The sequence below is a fragment of the Syngnathoides biaculeatus genome, chromosome 4 (assembly GCF_019802595.1).
Source record: "Syngnathoides biaculeatus isolate LvHL_M chromosome 4, ASM1980259v1, whole genome shotgun sequence".
In the NCBI taxonomy this organism is placed as follows: Eukaryota; Metazoa; Chordata; class Actinopteri; order Syngnathiformes; family Syngnathidae; genus Syngnathoides; species Syngnathoides biaculeatus.
The window spans coordinates 11,617,909-11,638,237 of NC_084643.1; the positions used below are offsets into that span (position 1 = coordinate 11,617,909).

The 20,329-nt window shown below is 48.7% G+C and overlaps 1 protein-coding gene across 2 annotated transcripts in view; it reads right to left on the reverse strand.

Annotated features, from left to right (window-relative positions):
• Nucleotides 1-20,329, reverse strand: part of LOC133498987 (serine/arginine repetitive matrix protein 4-like) — a 38,443-nt gene that overhangs the window by 16,111 nt on the left and 2,003 nt on the right. The gene's annotated exons all lie outside the window — the stretch shown is intronic.

A 20,329-nucleotide genomic window follows, 5' to 3' on the forward strand; every position in this document is an offset into this window, starting at 1 on the left:
TTTTAAAAAAAAAGCACCAAATCCTCACCAAGAGCATTTGCAAGGGATCACATGCTGTATTTACAGAGCTGAAGTTGGAAATAAAATTAAATGATTAACGCCCCCCACCCCCACCCTTGAGAAGTCTCAGAACATTTTGCATCAGCGCGGCTAAAAATGGCGGCCACGAGCCTCAGAAGTGAACCCACACGCTGAGAGTGAATCATCAACGTCGCTGAAGCCCAAATCCCAAATCCCATCACGGGGGGGGGGGCGAACGGCCGCAGGTCACCTTATCGTCCTCCCCCTCGGCTCGCACATCGATGACCGCCGCGACCTTGGCCTCAAAGTCGGATAATGCGACCGGGGGAGAAGCTTCATTCATTTTGCGCTCAATGATTTCATTACGCTTAAGTGCCAGGGAGGCCGTGGCCGTCAAGGTCCGGTGGGGGGGGGGGGGGGGGGGGGCTACCCTTTGTTCCTCAGGAAGAAACAGGGAAACATTGAGCACTCGCGTCTCGAGATACGAGGGGCCGGACTTTGAACTTTTTCAAGATATGAGCCATCGTCGGGCTGATTTTTTTGGTTGTTTTTGCTTTATAGCGGCGCAGCTGTAGAGCGCTGGCCTCGCAGTATTGAGGACCGGGGTTCAAATCTTGCCCCCCGATAACGCCTTAGCCGGCTAATCTCCCTGCTGCCTCTCGGCGGGATGAGGCGCCGGCGGAGGGAAGGACGCCGGGCCAGATGTGTCAATCATCGGCCCCGGAGAGGACGCCAACAAAGTCACCACGACGGCCGAAAATGAATAATACATCCCTTGCAGCAGCATCGGGACATATTTCTCCTAAAAAACAGCAACAAATAGTGCATCGTTACTGTGATGTGCTTGACGAGCATAAACGTCCACGGCAGCGAATGACTTCCCACTGGCTAACGTGCAACATGCGCTGACAAAAATGGAGTCTTGGAAAATTTAACGCCGTCCACCTGTTGGGTATCCCTGGTTCAAAATTCCACCAAATTTGATGTTGAGAGCTGATTTTTCTAAACATTTCTTCAGACTTTGACTACGATCCTTCAAATCGTTTCGCGGCAAAATGTTTGACTTCCAGTTTCTTCTTGGGAAAGCTTTCTTGGGACTATTTTGTGGGTTTATTAGGTAGGAACACGTCTACCAAATTTCGTGTTGCTGCGTGAAATTTCCTCCGTTGGCTGCAGTCAAAGGACAAGCTTTGAAGGTCCGGTGAAAAGGTTAAAAAAATAACACCAAAAAATGCCAGACAGCCTTTTGACTTTTTTGCGTGTACGCTCATCCAATGTCATCTTTCAAAGTGCAAATCCTTTTTTTTTTTTTTTTTTCTGGGGTGCACCGACGATCCACCAACTTCTCGCTAACTTCCAGAGACAACGCAGACTACTTGCGCCTTTCAGGTCGTGACTTGCTGGGATATTTTTGTGGCCCGACTCATGAGCGACAACAGCTACCAAATTTCACAAAAGCGACATCGGGGGGGTGGGAGTCTCTACTGAGCCAATTTGACATTTTCAACACGATGAACACACGTTGATATTTGCTGATTAGGGTGTAAGAAAGCCCTCAAAACGATGATGTCCTCGGGAAATAACGACGCACGTTTAATCGTTCGGCGTCGTAAAGCGCCGGGACAAAAGGTCCAATCAAAGACAAATCATTAAGTGCGAGGCTCCCTCGTTAGGCAGTCCGAGTGTTTTATTTCAAAGCCATCTCAAAGAGCGCGCTGACACAAAGACAGACTCGCACCCCCGCCGTCCTCCCCTCTTCGTTTAAATGGAACGGCTCAAAATAAATCTTTAATTACGTGGCGATCGGAGACACTTTCATGTTTTTCCAAATGAAGACGGAGAAGAGGAAAAAAAGAAGATGGAGAGCAAGAAAAGAAAGAATGAAAAATGAGAAGCAAAAGGAACAGATGAAGAACAAGAAAAAACGAGAAGAAGGAGCGTGAGAAGCGATTCTTTCGGTTGATGCGAGAGCGGAAAAAGGAAACTTTGGGGACTATCGAGTGACGGCGAGCCGCCGGAATGAGCTCGTCTGCCAAAGCGCTTAATTATACAATTTTATAATTAGCCGCGTAGCCGCCACACAATCACGGACGAATCTCCTTCTCGCAAGCTAGCGCAGCACGCGGCCTTTCTCCTTTGCTTGGTGATATCTGACTCATATCGAATGATTTGTCACATTTCGGATTGCGCATCCGAGAGCGGTTACAAGTTCAGGGGTGGGAAGAGAAACGGACCTCAACGGAATCTCATTTTAACGGCAGAGTAAAAAAGGGTCAACGACCGAGTGATGAGGCTGAAACTCCAAATTGGGATTAGAGGGGCTACGCCCCACACGTAGGATGCGACCCAGAGTTCAAAGAGAAATTCTGGAAGGAGCTCGGTGATGTGGTTCTGAGCATCCCGGACACAGAAAGCCTTGTGATTGGTGGAGATTGTAACGGACGTGTTGGTGAAGGAAGGGTCAGGACGGGTAAGTACGGCACCCAGAAAAGGAACTTGGTGGCGGACTTTGCAAAAAGGATGGAAAATGGCTGCAGTGAAGACGTACGGTGGCCTACGAGAGGGAGTGGCCCCACGCCGAGTGACCGAGTGAGTCCCAGAGGGGACGAAGGACCGGTGGGATTGCCGCCGTCTCGCACGGAAAATAAAATCCAGAGGTGATCTGTGGGGCCGCGGACCCTCCCCCGCCACCACAAATGCGGGCACCGGCAGGAGGCCGCAGAGGCCCGAAGCCGCCCCCAAACCCCCAGGGGCCCGCGACCTCCCACCCCGTGGAAGGCGATAAGCTCCCCCCAAATCTGCAGGTCCCCCGATGTAGCCACGTAGAATAGAAAGGAGGGAGGGATGGGGGCAGCAGAGAGAGGAGCCGCAGAGCATGAGAGGGAAGCCCCCACCGCGAGAAGCCATTAACACAAGAAGAAGAAGAAGATAACGTTTGTTTGCATTTGCATAAATGTCGGCAGGAAAAATGATTTGCAACCAGACGCTTTTTCTCTTCGGCGTGAATGCGTCGTGAAAATGATCCGGAAGCGGCAGTTGCTGTCAGCTAGCATGACGCCGAAATCTTCTCGCTTCTTGTTACACAAACGCCAACGGAACTCGTGCACGGACGCTAAAATGTTGGTTACGCTCGCTCCAGCGGCCGGCGGCGCGCTTTCATTTTTACGTTGACGTCCGCTGCAGTCGTTCAACACTGACGTTGAATGAAGACAGTGAAACGTCGGAGGTTAGTTCCAAAAGTTAACGTTTCACCTTGGCGCTAATGCAATATATTAGCAACGCCATCAAATTAGCTCGTCGATGTCAGCGATGTCCCGATCGGCGGCCAAAGGCCAGAAGAAGAAAAAAAAGACAATTTCGATGAAATGTCTCTGCATTGAATAAACGCTGCAATTATGTTTTTTGGTGTTTTTTTTTTTTTTTTTTTCCAACATACATTCCACCAACACGGAGCGCATCCTTGCCGACGTCTTGTCCGTTCAGACTTTCCCCAAGCGAATGGAGTCCTTGTATCCAAGACACGAGGTAGGCAGAGCTGCAGCGTCGCCGCAAATTTGTGCGCGCTCTGATCACCTTGCAATGTTCGCCTCAGAGCATCTGGCGCTAAAATGAGTCAATTTCACCATGGAAAGAAATGGTTGGAAAAGGTTTTGAAATTACGATTCTCCTCCTGGAGACAAATTGCTTGGATGAACTTCAGGCCTTCGCTTTCCCTGAAGATTTAAAAAAGAAACGTCGTCAAAGCGTCTGGCGGGAGAAATGAAAGGTGGACGGCGCCGGGCTGCTCGGATTTATCCAGGTCACCATTTATGACTTCTACCTTGAAAATGTGAAGCTTCTCATTTGGTGTTGGCGCTGTGAGGACCTGACATTTGACTTTGAAGGGGCGGCGGGGAGATATCGCAATCTTTGTCAGACTCGGAAAGATGCAGTGAAAACGGACCCGTTCCTGGCCGACTGCAATATTTCACAAAATTCAGATTATTTTGCTCAAGTGTGTGAAAGAGGTCAAGCTACATAGGAAGAACTTGAGCTCGCCTGGCATGAATTGTCCCCGCAAATTCGGACGCCGCCACGCAAGATGTTTCGCTGCGCGTGCGCCGATGAACTCGTGGCGAACAGCAAGCTCATGGCTAAAAAAAAAAAATGAAAATGAAAAACCTTTTCTAAAACGCCCCAAACAAGCAAATGTGCAAGGACACGTCACATTTGAAGATCACACAAGGAGACCAAAACTTTGCTCCCCTCCCCCACCGGACTCACTAATCCATCGCGACTGACATCACCTGCTGAGGTGAGAGCGCGGAGAACAAAACGGCGGCGGCGGCGGCGGCGGTCCAGTCCAGGCCGCCTCGCGACACGCCAACAGAGACCAATCTGCTTCCTCGTCGCTCCCAATCTGTCTGCCGTTTGCCCTGAGGGACGCCGGCACGCTCCGTCGCCGCTCAGCTCACCATCCGCTTCGCTCTTGATCCCGGCGAGGGCCAACGCTGAAGCTGAGGAGACGGGCCGCAGACCCCCCGCCCCCCCCCCCCCCCACAGCATCCACATGCCATTTTATTAGGCACACTTGATGAGAATAAATAATGACGTGGCGTCAAAGCTGATTGCATCCCGGAGCCAGCTGCTTGTTCCGAAATCATGTTCTCAGTCCTGCTTGGTTTTGGTTTTTTTCCGTGTTCCCTGTCTTGCGTTCTGATTCTGTGGGTCGTGTCCACCTGTTGGCGTCTGCCCCTCCTCCCTTGTCTGGACCGATCGGCTCCCTCCAGCCTCTCACGTCCCGTCCAGGTGTTTTTCGCTCCCGGTTTTCTTTCCCTTCTTGTCGTCCTTGTTGCCGCGTTGCTCGTTGCATTTTTGAAAGGCAAGTCAAGTTTCTCGTTTAGCTTGAAGTCCTACTTTGAGTATTTGCAGTTGTTACTTGAAGGAGCTTTTTAGAATGGAAGATTTTGGAGATTCCTGTACCCCTGCCTTACGTCCCTGCTTTCCGCCATTTGGGTCCTCCACACCTTGCTGTGGCTTCCTCGGCCTTCAGTGGCCCCGACCCGACCGTGACATTCGCTTTCCGTTAGTGGGGGCCGAACCCATTTGATAAGTTGGGAATGGGATGTTTTGTTTTTTTTTTTTTTTTTTTAAAAAAACCCTTTCCCATCCCCATCTCATTAGAAATGGCTCAACAAACGACTTTCCCACTTTGTTGTAAAATTGCCGCCCAGGAAAATATTTTTGGGGCCGTCTCAGTGCTCCAACGCATAGAGTGACAGGATGTGACATCATTATTCGCCGCCAACCGTTCACCACGTTGTCAGCCATTTCAGAGCGTTTGGACTGAGAAGCAGCAGACTAATCTTTATCGTCCACTTAAAAGTTGTACTGATCTCCAAAGCAAAGTGATGCAATGCCGCCATCTACAGGGACCCGTTAGCCATGACACACCAGAATTTAACAGGCCAGCTGGGTGGCTGAGAGCCTCCTCCACGCCTTCTTCCCGTTGCAAATCGTACTTGACGAGTACATTGGACGGTGCGGGGAAAGGCTTCGATTCCGCTGGACAAGTCCAAACGCCAGTCAACCAGTTAAGTCGGCTAAGTTTTCTCTGAAGGGAGCAAATGCCAGCGGCGATTTAGCCAAATCCAACCCAAGCGCCGCGTCGCGTAGCGCGAGAGAAAAGTGTTTCAATAGGCAGCCGCGCGCCATTAAAGGCGCATTAATGCTGCACGGAGGCGATGGGCCGCGCTAAATCTCTTTAACGCGTCAAAGGTCACCTGAGCGAGTGTCGCAGCGAAATCAAAACAACTTCACTCGATTTCGGCTTTTGGATGAGTGCTCGAATCTGAAAGTCCCCAACGTGTTCTAGTGACCACGTAAACTCTGACATCGACGTACAATCGATAAAACTCCGCCACAGCACTGGTTTTTGTCGTCCATGAATTTCAGATTCACGATTAGTAGTCTACAATATGAACCTGTCCTGTTGAGCGCCATCCCACGTGTACTGTATACACCGTATATAAAGTCTTGTTGAACCTAATGTACATTTTTGTTGAAAACACATTTAGACTTGCATAAAGCTCAGCAGGGACACTTTTAATGATGTCTGACGTCACGTGTGTTTTTGGAAACATTTGGATTTAAAAAAACAAACCCTCTGGTAAGCATTTTCATAACATTTGAAAAATATTAAGAGTCTTTCACCAACCTAACATGCAGTTTGTGGTTTCCGAAGTAAAGTACTGACTTCGATGTACATTGTTCCAAAACGCCTGAACGTGACATTTAGACTTCAATAAACATCAAATACACTTTTCGATTTTGTAAACAAAGAAGCCAACAATTTTTTCATAAATGACGACCGTTTTCAATGTTCCTAAACACTGAGCACAAAGTTTTTTTTAAAAACATGAAATTTTTCCAAAAAATGGCTTTCCAGTCTTCGATGAACCGAATGTGCACGTTTTCATCAACTGAGACTGACGTCAATTTCGAGGCTTCGAACGGCCCAAAGTTTGTGTTTTTGTAAACCCGGACGGCATTTATTCTCCCCAAAAACTCAGGCATGTACTTTTTGCAAATATTGAACACCATGAAGAATCTTCAACGAAGCAACCGCCATATTTCCCCCCCCCAAAAAAAACTGATAGGGAGCGTTTGTGTTTTTGTAAACATCGATATGATGTTTGGTCTTCCAAAGGTCAAGTTTTCGGGAACGATCAACAATCAGTTCAGTTTTCACCGTTCCCAACGTACGTATATATTTTCCAAAACACAATTGTCCACTTAGCCTTGCATGTTCTTGTGAACTTGGGCGACAATTTGTCTGGATTCCAACTGATGTAGGCGCTTCCATCCACATTTTTGCAGACAATTTGGAGTCTTCAACAAATTCAATTTGGTTATTTCCGTTGACGCCGAAGCCGAAGAGGTCAAAGTTGGACTCACCGGGTCAGCCTCGTGCGCGCGGTGATGCTGGCCACGATGACGCTCTCCGGCCTCGGCGTGGCGACCGCCTTGAAGGTCCCCTTCCAGAACTTCTCAAAGAGCTGCTTCTGATGAAGCGTGGCGGCGTTCTCCTGCGACTCCGCCGCCGCCGCCGCCCGCATCATCCCGAGGACGTCGCGGCGCGCATGGGAACGCGGCCGGGAGCTGTCCAAAGTCCTGAAGCCCGCTGCGGGTCAGTGTGACGGCCGGGGGCGAAGCCCACCCTCGCTCTCCCCACTGGGGGGGATTGTTGTCCCAGATGAGCGCCGGGACCGAGATCGCTCAGCTCTGTCACATCTGAGGAGCGTCCGGGTGGAATCGGTCCCGCGTGGGGGTGGGCGGCTCAGAAGGTGGCGCTTCGCTCCGACAGAAGCGAGCGTGCGCGAGTGAACGCGGAATGAGCAGCTCGGCGGCGAGAGGCTCGTTTTGTGTCTCTCGGCCAATGACGTCAAAGGAGGGAGGGACGTGAGGGGAGTCGGTGGGGGAGGGGGGGTCACCTCCTATCATCCTCCCTTTCTCTGAACCTCCCCCCCCCCCTCCCCAACTCACATCATCACTTCACTCGTCCCTCCGGCTTCGGCTTTGCGCTCATCCCAGTCGTTCGGGTAAAATGAAGCAGGCGCTGGCTTTTTGTGGCGAGCCATCAGGCTTTGGTGACTGGCTCCGCCCACGCGCAATGCTAGAAATGAGGTAGAAATTAGTGGAAATCAAACAAAATCTCTTGGAGGTGTTTCTTGAAGGTTATACGGAAAAATGAAGCCAGCCAACCTAAAGTGGTCACGTCAAACAAAAATCACGCACTTCCTGTCTGCTTTCGGGACAGGATTCTTCGACCTTTTTTGTTTTCAAAAGTTGGAGAAATTTGACCCTGGAAATAGCCAAAATGAAAGCAAAAGGAAAAATGTCTGCTTGGAGGCGAGATCGCGGATTTCCCGTGGGTTTTTTTTTTGTTTTTTTTTGTTCAGGAAAGGCCTCTCGAAACATTTCAGTGGCTCTACTTATTGCCTACCAAATTGGGGGGTTACTCTTTGTAGATGTCTACAAAATTGCATGTTGCCAACCCTAATTGGCAACCCAAAAAATGGGGCTGCCAAACCAATTTTCAGCTTCAAAGTAAAATGGCTGACGTGCCGCAAATTCTTCAGACTTGACAACTTGACGGTCATACGCATCTTAACGAGACCCACCAAAAAAGATTCAGCAAGAAGCCATCCCTGAAAAGACACAGGAGGTCAGCCATTTTGCTTGGACTTCATCCCCAAAATCAGCAGCATGAAATTTGGTAGGCCTGACCACCATCACGAGAAGACCCACAAAAAGTCCGACACTTTGAATTCAACCAAGAGGATCGATTTTGGCCAGATTTTTGGTCATTTCCAAGGCTCCTTCAAACCGATTCCCTGGAGATTTGGTGTGATTCCGACCAAATCCGAACCACGTCTACCGGACGGACGGATGAGTTCAACGTCGTATTTGTGACGTCGAAGTTTGATGCGTGATGACGTGGCAGACGAGGACGGCCGGAACTCGACCTCGTCTCGCGCGACGAGAACGTCGTCGGCGTGCCTGGCGGGCCGGAGCAAGAGAACACAAATCACTGGCGGAGGTCCGCGCTCGGGCTGCTGCAGATGTCAGGTCCGTCCTTGACGTGGAATCCGCGCAAAAGGGATGGCAACGATTTGCCGTTTCATACGTTGCAAATTGCGTGAGGCTGAACGAACGCACGCATCGCAGGAGTGTCCGGGGGGGGTCCCGGTCGTTGGCTCCTCCCCTGCACTCCGCTCTCTACATGACACACAAACAAAGAGCAACAGCCTGGTGAAAGGCGCAACGCACCCGTGATGCAGCCAGCCCAGCATCACCCCGTCTAACGCCGGCCGCAGTCGGAACGCAAAACGACTGAAGCGCCGACATCAAATCAGACTTCATTCAGTGGGAGATGATCAGAAAAATAAAGATAAAAATGCAGCAAGACATTGACCGAGTTCTCCTCGTCACTCGCAGCCGCTAAAGCGTTTCTGGCTCTTTGTCCCCGGTGGCTCTTTTGTCGTTGGACGATGCGATCGCAAATGATGGCAGATTTAAAAAAAAAAAAAAAAAAGCATTTGACAACAAAGATGACGATTCTTCTTCTTTGCGTTCGTTCATTCCAGAGTCCACTCAATGCCGGCGGAAAGAAGCCGAGCACAGCACAGCAATCGGTAATTGCTACCAAGATCATCCATCCGTTTCCTGAGCCACTTATCCTCACCAGGGTCGCGGGAATGCAGTCTGACTTGACAGGACCTAAGTGGCAGAGTTGCGTGCGGTCAAATTGCAATTTTGAATCCCCTTCATGGTATAATTGCCACACTTAAAGAGGCAGAAAGGCGGACCCAACACGCCGCAAAACCGCCACCGATCGCGATAACTTCACGTTTGTTTGCGCGTCAAGACGAAGAAGCTCCCGGATAAAATTTGGAGGAAAATGTCATGAGAAGCGGCACCGGCCGGGCGTCGACAAGATCGGGTAGAGATCCTCCGCCGACCCGGGCCAGAGCGTCGACGAGATCGGGTAGAGATCCTCCGCCGACCCGGGCCAGAGCGTCGACGAGATCGGGTAGAGATCCTCCGCCGATCCGTCACTCGGCGGCGCGGACGCAAAGACTTCCGTTCGTCTTTCATTTCCGTCCTCGCCAAACGGCGGCCGGAGTGGACGTCGTAACGCTCGACAAGGACGACGGAGCGCGACGCCGACGGCCTCGGCTGACCTCCGCGGCTGTCGCGTGACCGCTGGTGCGCACACAAAGGCGCCATGTGGCAAACAAGATGTCCGCCCACGTGAACTTTGCCAACATTCTTGTGACAAAAAGCTGGCGGACTTCTTCTCGTTTCTTTTCTCTTTTTTTGTTTAAAAAAAAATCTTGAGCTGAAAGGCTCAAATACAAAGTGACAAAACAAAACAAAACAAAAAAAAAAACATTTTTTTTCAGTTTTAGGAGCCGTAGGGGAAATTGAATTCTCTTTGTCACAAGTCATGTCAAGTGCGACATTTTTCTGAAAACTTTCGTGCCACAATTTTTCTTACAGCGTTGGAAGGACGGAGCAACCGGGGAGAGCGTCGGCCTCACGGGTGGTCCCGGGATCGAACCCGGGACCTCAGAACCCTCCGCCGTGCCGCCCCTCCCTTTCTGTTTCTTTTTTCTCTTTTGACTTTGAAAATGGACCCGTTACACAAGCGCTCCACTTTTCCAAAGCGCTCGGGGGGGGGGGGGGGGGGGCTCCACAATGACGAACCGAGTGAATAATGTCGTCTAATTGACGGCGCCGCTTGACCCCCGGCGTCAATTTGCCGTCGTTTTCGTGAATCAAAAAAAAAAAGAGGAAGAAGATGAAACGCAAAGCAAACAAAATTGCAACAATCGGCGTTGTTCTGGAAGCGGAGAAGGATTATGCCGAATCACCACATCTTCAAAAAATAAAAACTTCAACAGCAACCAAGGTCGTGAGTGACCCGACAAGCTGACTCAGCAGTCTCAGAGGCTCCAATTGACCTTCACGGCTGACCACTTTCTTGTGCACGGAAGCGTTGCAGCGACTCAAACGTATCGAACCAACAAATTGAAGGTCGGACGCAACGGTCTGATCTATACACAGAAGACGGTCAGGAGTACTTCTTGGAAGCCGCTCCCATTGGCGGAAACTTGCGGAAAATGACGGGATCTCGCCTCGAGCTTTGCGCAAATCGCCAAAGGATTGTTGAGCTACCACACAGAGAGCAAAGTTTTGGTGGTACTACGTGTGGGGTGCTCCAAGACAGGAAAAAAAAAAAAAAACGCTCACAAAGATCGCGTTGCGGCGCTGATCCAGAATCCAGTCCTCCAAGACAGAAACCTCACAGGAGTGACAAAGAAGAAGACTGGAGGCAGGACCGCCGTTGCCGTTGCCGTTGCTTTGGAAAATACAACAGCGGCCGGGAGGTACGGTTTCTGGCCTCGTTCCGAGTTGTGACTCGGGCGACGTCGGCGCTCACCGCACACGTGAAATATGTCCCGAGCGCTGAAAACAGGCAAGGAACTGGTGACGTAGACATGTGGGCGGAGCCGAAACCCAACTCCGTCATGTGAAAACTTTGTCGCGCAAAATAAACACAAAGTCACCTCATTTCATTTGGCTTCCGCACCGAGGCCCGTTCAGCACGCCGGCGTGCGGTTAGCAAGCTAGCGACGTGCCCCCGCCCTCGGCCGGACGACTCCATTTATAGAACGGCGAGGTCACCCCCAAAAATGAGGAACTGAGAAAACGCAGAATAGTCAGTCAGGCAAGATGTCGTCAGAGCCAACACGGCCGGCTAGCTAACTTGATACTGGCGGGTTCGGCTGTGACGCTGAGTGGTCGAGTGGATTGCTGATCTTGACCACTGCGAGCATTTTGTCTTGAAGATGAGCCTCAAAAACGGGGATTTGCGTGGTCTCGGAAACTCGGGGGCCACTGGCTTTCCCTTTTTCCGCATCCATTGGATTCACCCAAGTTGATGTCGGCGTCTTTTGGGTTCGCTGCCCCCCCCCCCCCCCCCAACGCAAACTGCGTGTGCCAATGCGAGAAGAGACGACCCCCGTAATCCCGCCGGGTGTCGGCGCGGCGCCGACGTCAAATCGTTTAGCGTTTTTCTCGACTTGAACTCGGCGATGGGTCGGGCTGCCTTCCCGGTGGGTTGCCGTGGGTTACCGTGGGTTGCCATGGGCTTAATGACACGCTGGTGCCGGAGGGCGAGAAGCAAGTTTAGAAGGCTCCTCGTAATTAGCTCGAGATGGGCTTCAGCGAGGCGGGGGGGTCACGTCAGTGTTTTGTTTCTTTTGGCACGGTCGGCCTCACTCGCTAATTTCAAGAAAACACATCTCAGGTATATTTTTTTCAAAGAAATGATTGCCCTTTTAGTTCAATTCATTTAATGAAATGTTTTCTTTGTAATGCATTTACATTCATGCATGGAATATCCATTTTAATTTCAAATACTTTCACTCTTGAACATGTTTAAAGAGGACGGCAAGGTGGAGCAACTGGTTCTCACATCTGCCTCGCACTTTGGAGGACCGGGATTCAAATCCCGACCCGTGCCTGCGTGGCTTTTCCGCGGGTACTCGTCTGCGCACCCCCACCCCCCCCCCCACCCAATAAAACCATGCACGCTAGCTTGATTGAAAAGGATGAGAGCGCCAGAAAATGCTAGTTTGGATGTGCCCTGCGATTGGCTGGCGACCGGTCGAGGGCGCACCCCGGCTCCGGCCCGAAAATGGCCGGCGTGGGCTCCGGCGCGCCTGCCGCGCTTGTGAGGATGAGCGGCTCAGAATACGGATGATGGATATCAATAACTTGTACGTAAATGTATTGAAAAAAATTCAATCTAATTGAATGTTTTCAAATGAAGACGGTTGAAATATTTCTGATTAAGAAAATAACAAATACTTTTATCATAATACTGTCAGTATAAAACTGTGCTATAATGATGACAATAAAATAACAACAATAATGTCACCATATGAGAAAATCACATAATTAAAACAGATTTTGTAACCGTGACAATAACATTTGTGCAGTTATCCACCCCTCCATCCAAACCATAATAATCTGAGAATCAAGTCATATAATTAATAATATCATTTGAGGACAATGAAATGGAAACGCAGTATCAAGTATTTGCTACGCTGAGTGGCCGTTCCTGACCGAATGTGAGATCGGTCCCACTCCCCGCGCACAATTTGGCCCATTTGGAATTTGTCGGCGTGCGCCGTCATGCTCCACTTCCCCGGCACGACCCCCCCCACCCCCCTCCGGATGACAAACGTGGACGAAGATGCCGGCCGACAGGCGAGCGGCCAAGCGGCGCCGAGCAGGAAGCAGACGTCAAGTGATCATTTTTGGTTTTTCTTGCTTTGCTGTAACCCCCGCCCCACCACCACCACACGACAACGATGACGGCGGCGGCTGCCTTTCACCTTTGACCTCCCGGCCGTGTTACGAGCGCCGCTGTACGTCCCGCCGAGTGAAAATGTTAGCTTGTGAGGAATTATCGTGATGATTGCTATTTTTCTTGATTTGTACGCGTGAGGAGAATTTGTATTTTTCCATGAGCTGACCTCACGTGATACGTTTGTTTTGTTTCCATTTCTTGCAAATCTTGTTTCCTGTCCAACCCCGGACTGGTCGCCAACAAATGATTTATGACAATTCTTTTGCCAAATATCTGAATCAGCATGAGCCTAAAAAAAAAATCCATATTGGTCAGGCCCGAGGAAGCATTTTTGTTTTTTGAATGCTTGTGTAAAAGATGTACAAATTTGACAGCTAAAGGACGGCTCGAGTTAACGGGAACAAAATAAAAAATACAAAAAAAAAATCATTGGGGGCCATTTAAAAAAGACCCAAATGCTTTTTTTTTTCCTTTTCTTTTTTTTAAAATGTTACTCTTGGCGTATGTTGAATCCGAAAGATGGCCACAGTGGAGGAAGCTCACACGTTGCCGTCGAGACAACGGATCGTCATGATGACGACGATGATTGATGAGGAGTATGATGATTGATAATGATCATGATGATGAGGATGATGACGACGATGACAATGATGGTGATGACAATGAGTGATGATGATGACATTTGATGACGATGATGACGATTACGATGACAATTGATGATGACAATGATGATTACGACGATAATTGATGATGATTACGATGATGACGACGACAACGATGACAATGATGGTGATGACAATGATTGATGATGATGATGATTACGATGATGATTGATGATGACAATGATGATTACGACGATGATGATATTGATGATGACAATGATGATTATGACGATAATTGATGATGATTACGATGATGACGATGATGACAATGATGTTGGCGAGGATCATGATTACGATGATTGATGACGGTTGATGATAATTGATGATGATTGATGACGATGACTATGATATCATGATGATTACGATGATGATAATTGATGATTACAATGACGATGATGATCATGATAATGATTGATGATGACTACGATGGTGATTATGATGATTGATAATGGCGACGGTGATGATGACACTGATGATGATGATTGATGTATGATGATGATGATGGTAATGATGATGACAATTGCATCCTGATATCGGAGCATTTTTCTCCGCCACTGTCATCCATCCCACCGCTGTGTCCCCCCCCCCCCCCCCCGGAACCCCAGCCAGCCCACGATGAATGATAATGGCCGCCGCCGCTCGCCCGTGTGCGACGTTTTGCAATCAAGCACTCGGCGTGACGCTCGGTTCGACGCCGCTCTTCCACGTTGACGCCTGGTTGCATCATCGGCGACGGCTACTGATGAATTTATGCATTCGCCGGCGCCCCCGAAGGTCCTCGGCGCAACGGTGACGGGCTAATAAGCACGCGCGACGGCTAATAAATCAACAGCACACTCGTACAATCAAGATGTGGTTGACTTGGCCTTTGGGGATGCGGCGCTCGCCACAACGTTGCAGATTTTCAGGCAATCGTTTTCACGTCACACGCAGTGTAGTACCACATTGCGCCATAACAACGGGGGCAGCAACGAGCTCTGCTGGGTGGAGGTGGGCCGAATTAGAGCGCAAAGAAGATACGATCATTAGCATTGTTTGTTGCATGCGCAGTTTTTTAAGTCGCTGAAAACAAAAAGTAATTGTTGTAGGAGTAGATCTTGTAGTGGTCCTAATTTTGCTTGTTGTACTGGAAGTTGGAGTAGTAGCAAATGGTACATGGACCGCACTTACGTATTAGTCGTATTAGTATGAACTAGTAAATAATGGCAGCAGTGATTGTAGCACGAAGAGAAGCTGCGGTACTCGTCATCATCATCATCATCACCTCCTCATGCACTTTCTTCCCTTTCGGCCACGTTGGGTGCGTCTTCATCGCTGATGTGCGTGACGTCACGTGACCTCGCTTTCAAGCCGTGCCGGCGATGACGCCGCCGTGTCCGCCGGCCCGGCCTTTCGTCCGCCTCCGGTTCGTCATCGCGTCCAATGACGAGAAATCACGGCCAAGGATTTCGTCACAACGGAGACGACGCGTCTGTCGGGCGTTACGCACGACGCCCGCGACAACCGCCGACACGAGCGATTTCAACTTTTCAAGTCGGTCGCCAATGAATTGTTTCCAAAAAGACGGCGTCGCGCCTGGCGACTGCCAATCAGGTCGCGCGAAGGCCAAACGCGTCACGTCAACGCCGTTGGAGCGTCGTCGTCGCCCTGGAAATCCGAATGAGAGCGTGGCGGTGGCCGCCGCACGTTTTGACACTTGAGGATGGGCGTCTGATGGCTCTTCATTTTGCGGCGTTTACGGCGCTAAAAGCTCTCACACTCGCTAAGAGGAAGACGACACGAGCGAGTGAGGGTGAGACAAACGCTCTTATTTCATCTTGTCAAACGGAATTGAACCCCCCAGGGCCACTCAACAAATTTCACCGTCATGCTGTAGCCGCACGTTATTTACAAAAGGCAAATTCGCGGCCATTTGCCCTCAAACGTCCGTCGCGTGGATGTGGTCCAAATTGGACGAGTTCATCACAAAAAGTCACAAGATGAGACCAAAAAAAAAAAAAAAAATCAAACTCTTCTGCTTCCTGTGTCTTCGCCAAAATGGTTTCCCGAGACCTTTTTTTTTTTTTTTTTTTTTCTACTCGCGATCGACACCTCGACTAAATTTCAGGTTGCTGACTGCTTGGCTTCGAGGGATCAATTTTAACTTTGAAAAAAATTCCAGCGGTTCCTTCAAACCAGGATGGGACGACTTCCCGTCTATTTTTTGGCCACGGCTGCCCGGGATCGCCGATCAAATTTCATGTTTCAAAGTCAAACTGGCTTCAGGGACTTGACTGCCGTTTCAATATTGCGTGTGCGCAACCCCACGCCAAGCTAAAATCCATTTTCCGAGCCGCATATCCTCACAACGCTCGCAGGTGTCCCGGCCAACTTCAGCACCCTGAACTGGTCGCCGGTCAGTCGCAGTGCCAAGCTAAAACGGTCGCTTTACAGCAAAAATGGCGGACTTCCTGTGCTTTCTCAAGCATGACTCAAGAAACACGTCTCCAAAAGGTCACATCCAGACAATTTTGTCCATTTTCTAATCCCTTACGTCATCGGTGTCAAACTCTGGGGCTGGGGGCCAGAGGCGGCCCTCCACATCATTCTAAGTGGCCCGCAAAAGTAAATCGTGTTCGGCAACTTCCGTGATTTTTGCTCAAATTTGTAAACAAATTCCAGGTTGTCATAATAACAAAGCAATAATGTAGAGATATTGCATTTTACTGTTGTAACTTCAACAATACTTGAAGAAACTATTACCCTTGTCTTTTGATTTCAAAAGTAGTTATCCCCATTTTGTTGTGTAATATTGGTGATATGATGAAACATTGATATCGTTTCATTAGGGTTCCACGACCCTGTGTGGGAAAGCATAAGTAAAATGCGGCGTGAGACAAAAAAAGACTTTTGACAGCCGTGCCTAAAGTAATTCAAGGCCAAAAGTGCAATTTGTCGCTTTTTTGCTCGCCGACGTGATGGTAGGCGCCCACGAAGCCGTCCCGCGCTCGGCTCGCTCGTCTTCTCGTCATCGGCCGCTCCATTTGGGGCGCCAAGTGAAAAAGTTGCCTACGCCGTCCCGAACGCAAGCTGGCGATCTTTGCCAGCGCGCGACTGAGATGCCGTTTGCCGAGCGGGAGCGGCTCAACCTAGTGGTAAGATTTTCTCAAGTACAGATCAAAAACAATATTTAGAAAAACGCTGTGAGTGTTTGAGAGAGACACTTTTTGTCCACATTATATATCGTTGGAAATGTGCACACGCACACAAAAAACAACAACGCATCCGATTATGAACGACGTCCTCGACCAATCGGAGGAGCTCATTGACGAACGCTCCTCAAAACTAATTTAGAGGATCATAAATACGGGTGAGCATTGACGTTCAAGAATTGAGCACGTCTTCGCGTCGGCCTCCTAATTAATGGAGTCAATTAGCCATTTTTAATAAGGAGCCGACATCATCGGCGGCCGACGAGGCCCGAGGCCAACCCCGGCCGAGCGTTTTGCGCAATTAAGAGCCCTCGTCAAATGTTTTCGCCGCAAAGACGCTAATGAAGAAGCTTGACAAACATGATGGAACAAATGCCAACAACATGCTAACTTTGCAACACCCCCCCCACCCCTTTTTTTACCAGTCAATTCAACCTGTAACATGCGTGTCGTTACACAAGAATGAAAAACGAATGACTCAAAAGAAAAGAGGACTTTTATCCAAAAACTTAGATCCCTAAAAGAATTGTTTTGGTGATCTAATGCAATCAAGAGCCGTGTGTCTTTAAAAATGGCAGAAAAAAAACCCCGCCTATACATCATGAAAAGAAGGAAAGGTTTGACCGTCAATTTTTTTTCTACAAACTGAAAATCTTTTTTCTCGCCTTTTCCGGGTCCGTCCGACCTGTCGTGTAAGAAAAAGGAAATAGTATCCAATGCAAGATATTATTTGATGAACACAAAGTCACCAAAGAAGGTTCTACTTTTTTTTTTTTTTTTGGGGGGGGCTGCAACTCAAGAGGAGAGTAGTTGCATTCGTGGTCTCCAATGCAAGAATGCAAGTGTTTGTTTGCGGCGCTCTGTCATGGTCCTTGAAAAGGAGCCGTCTGCGGGCGTCACGGCCGTGTGGGCCAACCTGGAGACGCTTCCGCGGAACCTTGACTTTTTTTTTTTTTTCTTTTCTTTTTTTTTTTTGCGCTCAACGAAGAAAGACTCCCACAAAGAGAGAACGTTTTCATGGCTACTAAATGTACGTCTGCCCACCCGGCCGGGCGAGTAAAACTCTCCTGCTGTAAAGCTGCTCACGTCCTTTTGCACACACGAGCTCAAAATTCAAGCTACGCTTTCGAAAAGATCATTTGTCACGCCTCAGTCAATATCGCCCCTAAATTGGACCAATTTTGGTGGCGTCGCACACACCGCCGGCGGTTTTGTCCCAAAATTTCAAAAATGAAGTCACGACCTCCGTTTGTGCTCGCAGGCAGAAAAGGACAAATCAGTCCCGCTCGCCCTCCCAACACGTCAAACGGACGTTTCCGTCTGACTTCCGTCACGATTTCCTCTACTTTTGTCTCACAATTATTTACACAAATAGAGATCAGCGAGTTAAACGTTGTTTTTTTTTTTTTTTTTTATGTTGTGTGTGTGCATTTATGATGATTTTTAGCTTATCAACGCATTTGGGAAGCCCCCGCCCCTCCGTCCACTAGGCGGCAATGTTGCGGTCTCTCTTGATGGACAGCTAGCCACGGTTATTAAGGTAACAGATATGGACAGCAATTTCTTTTCATTTTCCTTACTGGCGGGGCTGCGGTTTGTCCGCCTCGTTCAGCGACAATTTGAGCAGGATCGGACCGCAGTCCAGACTTCCCGCGTGTGCCTTGAAAACTGCTAAAATGCTAACACTTGCTATGCTAACATTTGAAAAGATGGCAACCTAAATATAAAAAAAAGCAACCCTAAACCACAGCAAGTTGATAACGTATCGCCCTAAAGTCAGGTAAGTTTAAACAAGAATGGTTCAAATGCTAACAAGCTAACCGTCGCAATGCTAACATACAGAAATGTAGCAGAGTAGCGAAGACGCTAATGCCGATTCGTCACGATTTGGACGCATTACCCTACGGTTCAGTTCTATTTCTATTGATGATGGGTCAAATGCTAACATTTATTATGCTAACATATAGCAATGTAGCGGAACGAGTAGCATGGCTGTTGCATTTGCTACTAACACGGCTTTTAAACATTTCCCTGCAGTTAGCAATTTTTACATGGAGAAGAGTTGAAACGTGAACATGCTAAGAGTTGCTATGCTAACAAAGCAACGTAGGAACCCAAGCAAAAAAATTGCTACAGCACATTAGTAAGATTTTGTGTGAAGATTGCTTCAATGCAGCAAAATAGCAACCTAGATTATGAAAGTATTAATTCAATCAATTTAGTCCTTCGAATCCAGTTATGGATAAGTGTTTTGATTTTCTTCATTTTCTCCTCTTGAAAAGACACTAATAATGGACGGCCATATAAAAGTATCAGTTATGACTCATCAATCGCGACCAAATGTTTTTGGCCTTCACCCTCGCTGAGATTTCATCAAGGGTACGACGCCCACCCGAGGAGGGAAGTCATAAAAAGCATTTTTCCCTTTATTTTTAGCATCCTGCAGCTAAGGAAATAACGTGCTTGTGTAACTTTGCAAAGGGTTAGACAACTGGCGGGCCCCGGGCCACATGTGGCCCGCTTGACTAATTCTTGAAACTTCATTTTGCAGTTTGAAGGCACCAAAGAGAAAAGTTGACCGTGAGATGGCAGATATTGTTGAACGAGGAAACAAATTGAACACAAAGTGTCGGGGTCAATTTGAGCGTATTTGACATCTCGCCCTGTCGTCGTGTACGCAGTGGGATCCGCCTCTTATATGAACAACAGGGACGTACACATTTTTTCATATTGTCGGGAATCATTTCCAAGAATGGATCAAATGCTAACATTAGCACGCGGTCACGCTAATAGTTTAGCAGGAATTATGGTAACAACTTGTCACGGCAAGCTAACAATCCGAGTGCTCAAGTGACGTCAGACCGATCAGGATTTGTGATCTTGTCTGGTGCTCGGGTTCAACTTCAAATGTAAACTGATTAAATGCTAATAGTGGGTATGCTAATATCTTAGCATAGCCTGAGCGCAAAAGTCGACTGGATCAAGATTTGACATCTTACCTTGTCGTCTGGTCGGACTTCCAATTGGAATTGAAATACGGGCATGCTGATATCACGAATGCTAACAATTTAGCATAGCAAGACAGCAACTTGAGGCAGATTGCACAACGACCTAATCAAGTGGCCAACAAATGCATATTACGGGATAACAGTTTTCCATATTTCTCTCCCCGCATGCACTGAAATATGAGCGCTGTCACATGAAATTAAACATCATTGTCTTGACACACAAACGCTGCATGACTCAAGTGGCCACAAGCGCAATGTGAGCGCGCTTGCGGGAGTGTGTATTCATATGCAGATTTTCTTTTTTTTTCTCGTCGGTGTATATGTATTCATAACGCCGCCGTGTTGGCCGGTGACATCATCATCACGACAATGTCAATGAGCCAATCAAGAGGTTTGAAGCAAATGTCGCTCTTTGTTTGTTTATGATTGGGCCTCATTGTTCCCACGAGTTGACGCAGCACGTGGCGGAGCGGTCGCCGGGGAGGGGGAACAAACGTGTGGCGCCACCCCCTTCCTTGACCT